Here is a 9596-nt window from a genome sequence, read left to right on the forward strand (position 1 = left end):
TCAGACATTTGGTAAATCTGAGGAAACCCTCTACATTTTTCTATTAGCAGAAAGAGATGTTTTATATATGCATCATCCCACAAACAGGATAGCACATACCAAGGCCTTCGGTATGTCAGTCGTGGTGCACTGGCTAGAACGAGAAATAGCTCAATGGGCCTACCGACGGGGATCGATCCCCACTAGCGCACTAGGCTACGTCCCGCCCTTAAAGGGACGTTCCCGAGTTTGCTGCATTGTAAGATGTTTCTCTTAAAGGGACATTCCCGAGTTTGCTGCATTGTAAGATGTTTCTCTTAAAGGGACATTCCTCAGTTTGCTGCATTGTAAGATGTTTCTCTTAAAGGGACATTCCTCAGTTTGCTGCATTGTAAGATGTTTCTCTTACAGGGACATTCCTCAGTTTGCTGCATTGTAAGATGTTTCTCTTAAAGCGACATTCCTGAGTTTGCTGCATTGTAAGATGTTTCTCTTAAAGGGACATTCCTGGGTTTGCTGCATTGTAAGATGTTTCTCTTAAAGGGACATTCCTGAGTTTGCTGCATTGCAAGATGTTTCTCTTAAAGCGACATTCCTGAGTTTGCTGCATTGTAAGATGTTTCTCTTAAAGGGACGTTCCCGAGTTTGCTGCATTGTAAGATGTTTCTCTTAAAGGGACATTCCCGAGTTTGCTGCATTGTAAGATGTTTCTCTTAAAGGGACATTCCTCAGTTTGCTGCATTGTAAGATGTTTCTCTTAAAGGGACATTCCTCAGTTTGCTGCATTGTAAGATGTTTCTCTTACAGGGACATTCCTCAGTTTGCTGCATTGTAAGATGTTTCTCTTAAAGCGACATTCCTGAGTTTGCTGCATTGTAAGATGTTTCTCTTAAAGTGCCATTCCTGGGTTTGCTGCATTGTAAGATGTTTCTCTTAAAGGGACATTCCTGAGTTTGCTGCATTGCAAGATGTTTCTCTTAAAGCGACATTCCTGAGTTTGCTGCATTGTAAGATGTTTCTCTTAAAGGGACGTTCCCGAGTTTGCTGCATTGTAAGATGTTTCTCTTAAAGGGACATTCCCGAGTTTGCTGCATTGTAAGATGTTTCTCTTAAAGGGACATTCCTCAGTTTGCTGCATTGTAAGATGTTTCTCTTAAAGGGACATTCCTCAGTTTGCTGCATTGTAAGTTTCTATTAAAGGGACCATTCCTCAGTTTGCTGCATTGTAAGATGTTTCTCTTACAGGGACATTCCTCAGTTTGCTGCATTGTAAGATGTTTCTCTTAAAGCGACATTCCTGAGTTTGCTGCATTGTAAGATGTTTCTCTTAAAGTGCCATTCCTGGGTTTGCTGCATTGTAAGATGTTTCTCTTAAAGGGACATTCCTGAGTTTGCTGCATTGCAAGATGTTTCTCTTAAAGCGACATTCCTGAGTTTGCTGCATTGTAAGATGTTTCTCTTAAAGGGACATTCCTGAGTTTGCTGCATTGTAAGATGTTTCCGACTAATAAAATAGTTCTACGATTAAACTTACATATTAAATATATTTTCTTCTTTACAATATCAGTGTCTGTTTATTCAATGTTTTTCTTAATATTTGTAAGAAGCCCAAACTGGATTTTGTCTTCAAATAATTCCGTACGTACGAAAAAAAAGTGTTTTAGGAAATAAAATGAAATTTAACCTAGTACAAATATTTAGAACGATCAGAAACACGTTTAATATACAGCCACCAATATTTTATGCAGAAAAATGTATTTGATATGTAATTACTATCGTTACAAAGTCTGTTAGTCAATAACATTTTAAGAATTGCAGCAAACGCAGGAATGTCCTTTTAAGAGGTGTCATTAAATAATTATTTTTGCCCTTCCCCATTATAATTAATAATTAATCTACTATCAACAGTGCTGCTTTCATTTTAATTTCCAGTGGGTGCAGGGGTGGATTGTGGGGGGGGTTTCCCAGTTGCACCGACCCCCCCCCCCCCCCCAAACCCCGACCTCCGGCTAAAAAAAACAAACAACAACCCCACCACGTAGATCTAAATTGATGTCCACGTAAAATTTACAATTTCAAATTATAAACATTTACATATTGTTTCGGAACCACCCCCACACGCCTGCCCCCCCCCCCCCCCCCTTACTTAAAGCATAATCCACCCCTGGGGTGTGGCCAACTTTTCTTCGTTTTTTTTTATCTGAAAATAACACAAACATTGACTCACCATATTCCAATATAATTACTAAATCATAGATAAACGGTATCACCTTGAAAAACACACAAAACATATTTATTAAAATATTTGGCAAATAATAAACGCGAGCAATTAAACACCTGGGCCCCGTTCCACGAAGCGATCTTATCCCTAAAATCACCTTAAGTGCATAGCTGCCTTACGCACTAAGTTGATCTTAGGGCTAAGATCGCTTCGTGGAACGGGGGCTTGGGCCCTAATTCATGAAACTCTCTTAACCTTGCATAAACACTCTTAAAGGGACATTCCTGAGTTTGCTGCATTGTAAGATGTTTCCGACTAATAAAATATTTCTACGATTAAAGGCATATTATCACAGACCACTGACCTATATTTTAAAAATAGGGTCTGTCTGTTTACATTTAAAGGTATACTGTCACAGACCACTAACCTATTTAATGGTCTAACAAAGTATTACCTGAACAAAAATTATTTGATTTGTCCCTAAATGTACTTTATTCAACCATCTTCATAACCACCATACTCCATTTATTAATGATATTTTGTAAAAATAATTGAATTATGGCAATGGTCCATAATTCAAAAACTACAATTGCCGAGATGGTTGACATGGATTTCACTCCATCATGGTTCAGTTAAGGTGATACGATAGCTAGATTTGGTTTCCAACAATTAATGTAATTTTTTACTTATTATCCATTTTTAGAGAAATAAGGTCCTTAAATCCGTGACAGTATGCCTTTAAACTTACATATTAAATATATTTTCTTGCTTAGAATATCAGTGTCTGTATATTCAATGTGTTTCGGGTCGTCTTAATGTTTGTAAGAAGTCCAAACTGGATTTTGTCTTCAAATAATTTCGTACGTACGAAAAAAAAAAACATTTTTGGAAATAAAATGAAATTTAACCTAGTACAAATATTATAACGACCAGAAACACGTTTAATATACAGCCACTAATATTTTATGCAGAAAAAATATATTTGATATGTAATTACAGTCGTCAAAAAGTATCTGTTGGTCGATAACATCTTAACAATTGCAGCAAACTCAGGAATGTCCCTTTAACAGCGTGGCGTTGGTCTTGCAAGTCACGTGATACTGAACTGCGAGATCTCAGCTTAGGTCAGTTAGACACATGAACATTACCAGCGACATATTTTCTCTATTAAATTTTCAATCTGTGGGATTAACCAAAATCGACCCGTTATATCTAGAATCGAATCTGAAGAAATGTTAATTGTTTTTATGTCGCTAGAATCGAAACTGAGGAAATGTTAATTGTTTTTATGTCGATAACACGGCTAGCGGTACGTATTGGAATATAGTTTGGTATTTATTTTCTAAAAGGGTTGAGTGCTCGCTTTAGGTGTTTGCGTCGCAGAATTGAACCACCTCGGTGGATCCATCAGCTGATTGTTTTTTTTTGTTTTGTTTGTTTTTCTCGTTCGAACCAAAGCACTGTAACGTCGCATATAGCGTGCGCCACATATAGCACAACTGTGAGCGTTATGCGGTGATTTTCAACGCATAAAGCACACGATGAGCTATATGCGGCAGTGTGCGCCGCATAAAGCGCACGTTAGCCATATGCGGCAGACACGTGCCTTGATTCAGCATAAATCTCACTTTGTTTAATACTGAACAAAAAAAGAAACTTCCGATTTATACATATAGTATTTGTTGTGTTAAAGAATTCATTGTGTAATGAAATTATATAGGTAGTATTAGCCTTGAGCTGTATTATCAGGATTCATGAATTTTATGGATTATTTTTGCACTGTTAATCGTCGACAACGTGAAATTCAATTTACACGTGCATGCATGGTTCGACATGTCCCGTGTAGTTTTCGGTCAATTTGTTTTACTTATCTTACTGACATTGTTGTCAAGTGAACGAAAACGCTTCAAAATTTGTAAAAAAAATTAACGTTTTTTACATTGTAACATTTTTAGTATGCCAAGAATACCCAATAATTTACGCGAACAGGCGATTGGCATGCTTGATGCTGGCATGTCGACAGAAGACGTTGCAAGGCATGTTGGGAGTTCTAGTCGAACGATACGAAATCTTCGCGTAAGATTTCGAACGACAGGAAGCACCAACGACTTGCCACGTCGTGGACGTCCGCGTGTTACAACGCGTGGTCAAGACCGCTATATCATGAACACGCATTTGCGCAATCGATTCCAAACTGCCACTGCTACTGCTGCTAACACACCTGGGCTTCATAATAACCGAATCAGTGGGCAGACTGTTCGTAATCGTCTGCGGGAGAACGGTTTACATGCACGACATCCTTACGTCGGATGCGTTTTAACGCAACGTCATCGTCTAAATCGTCTTAATTGGGCACGTGTACACACTCGTTGGATACGGCGACGCTGGAATACCGTTCTTTTTTCGGATGAATCCAGATTTTCTTTACAACGTGGTGATGGCAGGGTGCGCGTCTACCGTAGGAGAAATGAACGCTATGCTGACTGTTGTGTTCTTGAACGAGATCGTTTCGGGGGTGGGGGTTGTGTCATGGTCTGGGCAGCCATTGCCTATGGTTTGCGTTCACCACTAGTCGTCATTGATGGCAATTTAAATGCTCAACGTTACCGCGATGACATTCTCACTCATCACGTCATTCCTCTGTTCCATAACAACGCCAACATCTCTATTTTTCAGCATGATAATGCCACCTCTCATACAGCTAGAGACACTGTAAATTTTCTTAGGACAAATAACATTGATTTCATTGATGACTGGCCCGCTAAAAGTCCTGATCTCAACCCCATCGAGCATGTCTGGGATAGTCTGGACAGACGATTGAGGCGTCGTCCCAACCCACCACTTAACGTCAACGAACTTCGTCAAGCGCTCATTCAGGAATGGAACAATATTCCACAGGCAGAAATCAACACTTTAGTCAATTCTATGCGCCTGCGATGCACTGCAGTGGTCAATTCAAGAGGTGGTCATACCCGTTATTAAGTGGGTGGTTTTTTTTAAACCCCTACCACATTTGGTCAAAATTTCTCCCAGTTTCTGTTAACCTATGGCCATGATTTTTGCACCAAACGATGCATCATGGAACACTCTTTAAACGCATATATAACAATTATTCCCCCGGTTTGTTTTCATCAAGTTATGTTCAAGCAAAGTTAGCGGAAGTTTCTTATTTTGTTCAGTATATATATATATATATATATATATATATATATATATATATATATATATATATATATATATATATATAAATATATATATATTCTGTTTAAATTCTGTTTAATGTTAGTGATGATATTGAAAGAAAGCAAACCGATGACTGAATGTCCGAAACAGGATATATGACTAAAAGAAGAAAAAAAACATAGAATGGTTGGACATTCGATACATTTTTGTAATTATTGACTGCTGTTGTTGTTGTTGTTGCTGCTGCTGCTGCTCCCTCTCCTCCTGCTACTACTACTTCTGCTGTTACTGGTTCCGCTGCCACTACTACGGCTTCTACAGGGTTGAAAATTAGCATTCGTCCGGCGGCCCGTGGCGACCTTTCCTGGCTATGGGCGACTAAGTAATTTACAAAGGTAGTCTGTTGGGCGACCATCGATTTTAGGGTCTGGCGAGTATGGTACTAGTTAAAAAAAAGTAACATACTTACACTGAATCGAATGAGACAAAACACACTGTAGGTCTGGCAGCAGAGGACATAGAACATGTTCCAAAATAATAAATAAAGATAAAATTCATATAAAAACATATTAATTTGTTAAGTCTTAAACCCATACCATCTCAAATAACATTTTATTGGGGGAAAACGTTCAGTATAAATTAACACAAATTATTTACAAATTACTATCAAACTGCATAGGTTAATTTTTTTTTACTGATACAGGTTTTAAGGCAATTGATGGAACAAAACCGTAATATATGATCAAGGCCGTATTTCTGCGCAAAGCAGAGTCGAATAGTGGCAAAATAGTGGATGATTCTTTGGATCTCTATCTAGTGCCTCGTCTGTAGGAGAACAGCCATCCCCAAGGACATCATTTACTGGGAATTTCACCCCTCTTGCATCGCCACAGAGTTTATTCCATCCCCCTTGCATCGCCACAAAGAAGACTGCCACTCCAAGACTGCTTTACTAAAGAACGCGCAGTTCTACCTTTAATCTCTTTGTACTGCATTATCATTTACTTCAAAGACAACGCAAGTCAAGCAGCATACCTTAGGTGTTCTAGTATTTTGTTTTCACCATCGGTATTAAAAATGAGATTTAATATGTATAATTTAATGGTATTTTGTAAAGTAATATTTTTATTTATACTTGATTTCGTTTTCAATTTGTTTTGTTATTTGAGTTGGTATGGGTTTAAAATTTAATGGCATGGTTTTATATGAATTTTAACTTTATTCATTATGAAGTTAAACGCCAATTCATCGGTTTTCTTTTGACGCAAACGGACTATATGTGAGCACATGGTTATTATTTTTAAAGAAAGTTTAGTTTTGATTTTGGCTCTTCAGTTAAATTTCAATATTATACTTGGAGTACTAGTTGAATTTGAGAAGGTCCAATAAGATTTGTCTTCAACTGGCCCTTCTGACGACCAGGGTTTTCATGTTAATTTTCAACCCTGCTACTACTGCTGCCGCCGCCGCTACTACTACTACTACTACTAGTAGTAGTAGTAGTAGTAGTAGTAGTAGTAGTAGTAGTAGTAGTTTTCAACCCTGCTACTACTGCTGCTGCTGCCGCCGCCGCTACTACTACTACTACTACTACTACTAGTAGTAGTAGTAGTAGTAGTAGTAGTAGTTTTCAACCCTGCTACTACTGCTGCTGCTGCCGCCGCCGCTACTACTACTACTACTACTAGTAGTAGTAGTAGTAGTAGTAGTAGTAGTAGTAGTAGTAGTTTTCAACCCTGCTACTACTGCTGCTGCTGCCGCCGCCGCTACTACTATTACTACCCTGCTACTACTGCTGCTGCTGCCGCCGCCGCTACTACTACTACTACTACTACTACTACTAGTAGTAGTAGTAGTAGTAGTAGTAGTAGTAGCAGCAGTAGCAACAGTAGTAGTAGTAGTAGTAGTAGTAGTAGTAGTAGTAGTAGTAGTAGTAGTAGTAATAGTAATAGTAGTAGAAACAGCAGTTCTCAGCAGCAGTAGTAGTAGCGATGGAAGTACCAGATGCAACAGAAGTAGTAGTAGCAGCAGCACCAACTGCAGCAGTAACAAACACGTGATCAGTAACAGCAGCAGTTAAAGTAGCAGTAGTGGTAACAACAACGGTAACAGCAGCGGTAGTAGCAACAGCAACGATGGTAGTAGTAGTACTGGATCTGGTGCGATTTCTTCTGTCTTAATAAACACTTGTTTAATGATCTTTCGTTACACAAACTAGTTGGAAACAGGACATATTGGCGTCTGGAATGATTTTTTGTTTCCGCTAACCATACCTACTCTATTTTTACCCATACCCTATTTTTTTTACCCATACCATACATGTTTTTTAGAAAATGAATGACCAAACGTGTTTTCATGCATAAATATTTTATAATCATTACAGTTGGGCCTAGGATCCTCAAACTTGATTTGAAGGTTGGTCATGACCGGTAGAGGAACCCTATCGATTTTGAGGTCGCTAGGTCAAAGTCACAGTGACCTTTGGCAGTTAAACGGGTTCCGATCAATAACTTGAGAACGGTTGGACCTAGGATTCTCAAACTTGATATAAAGGTTGACCAGTAAATGACCCCTATCAATTTTGATGTCAAAGGTCAAGGTCACAGTGACCTTGAGAAATAAAGCGCTTTCAATAAGGTACATGCAAGAACGGTTGGATTAAGAATCTTCATTTTATGTGGTATGACCATGCCTTTTCGCCGCATACAGCTATATCTTGGTGTGTGCTACATGCGTACGCATAATACAGTTGTGCTATATGTGGCGCCACTGGAGCACATTGATCAATTAATCATCGGCTATTGGGTGTCAAACATTTGGTAATTCTGACTCGCAGTCATAAGAGGAAACCTGGTACAGCTTTTCTAATGCAACAAAGGATCTTTTTATATACACTTTCCCACAGACGGGAAAACACATAACACCGCCTTTGTCCAGTTGTGGTGCACTGGATGGAACGAGAAAAAAAGCAGATCAGCTGAATGGATTCACCGAGGTGGTTCGATTCCGCGACGCAAGCACCTCAAGCGATCACTGAACCAAGTGAGCTGAATCCCGCCCACATCCCAATGGACAAAATACATAAAAGAAGATAAATAAGCGAATAAGCCTGTTCTTTCTTTCTTTCTTGCTTTGTGTCTTTCTATTTCTTTTTACCGGCCTCGGTGGCGTCGTGGTTAGGCCATCGGTCTACAGGCTGGTAGGTACTGGGTTCGGATCCCAGTCGAGGCATGGGATTTTTAATCCAGATACTGACTCCAAACCCTGAGTGAGTGCTCCGCAAGGCTCAGTGGTTAGGTGTAAACCACTTGCACCGACCAGTGATCCATAACTGGTTCAACAAAGGCCATGGTTTGTGCTATCCTGCCTGTGGGAAGCGCAAATAAAAGATCCCTTGCTGCCTGTCGTAAAGAAGTAGCCTATGTGACGACAGCGGGTTTCCTCTAAAAACAACCAGTGTCAGAATGACCATATGTTTGACGTCCAATAGCCGATGATAAGATAAAAAAATCAATGTGCTCTAGTGGCGTCGTTAAATAAAACAAACTTTACTCTTTTTTTACTATTTCTTTTTTTTCTATCTTTCTTCTGTTCATTCTTTCTCTTTATTTTATTTATTTATTTATCATAGTATTTATCTAGCATAAGCGTAGAGACAAGTGTGGGGGTAGGGGGCAACTGCCCTCCTTGTTATTGAGCAAATCCGGGCAAACATTATACCTGTCAACTTTCACGCAGTTTGGCGTGAGTCTCACGCATTTGTAACAAACATCACGCTCTCACGCAACGTTACTATAATCTCACAGTTTTTCTAAAAATAAAAATATTTTATAATCGTGGTTTATATTTTAGAGCTGAATGGAATTATATGCTGATTATGAAGGTCTCTGAATTCGTTACCTATTAATAATAATACAGCATATTGAATCTATCCTCGGTTCAGCAGTCATTGTCAGAACGGAGCGGGAGGTGCTTGCGTCGCAGGATCAAACCACCTCGGTGGATCCATTCAGCTGATTTCGTTTTCACGTAACCCGTCATGACCATGTAAATGATGTCATAAATGAAATGCGCGAACCAAAAACGGGTTACGCAAAACTATACGTACGCGACTATCGATCTCGTAACTATCGATCTCGTAATTTTCAGAGGTCTGTGGTTTCCATCATTTTGTTCTGATATTCCACACTCTCACACCTGTGGTGAGATACGA

General features: G+C 39.2%; 1 protein-coding gene across 1 annotated transcript in view; it reads right to left on the reverse strand.

The window, feature by feature from the left end:
* The window catches only part of LOC121385829, a 41998-nt gene that overhangs the window by 4881 nt on the left and 27521 nt on the right, over positions 1–9596 (reverse strand). The gene's annotated exons all lie outside the window — the stretch shown is intronic.

The sequence above is a fragment of the Gigantopelta aegis genome, chromosome 12 (genome assembly GCF_016097555.1).
Source record: "Gigantopelta aegis isolate Gae_Host chromosome 12, Gae_host_genome, whole genome shotgun sequence".
Lineage (NCBI taxonomy): Eukaryota > Metazoa > Mollusca > Gastropoda > Neomphalida > Peltospiridae > Gigantopelta > Gigantopelta aegis.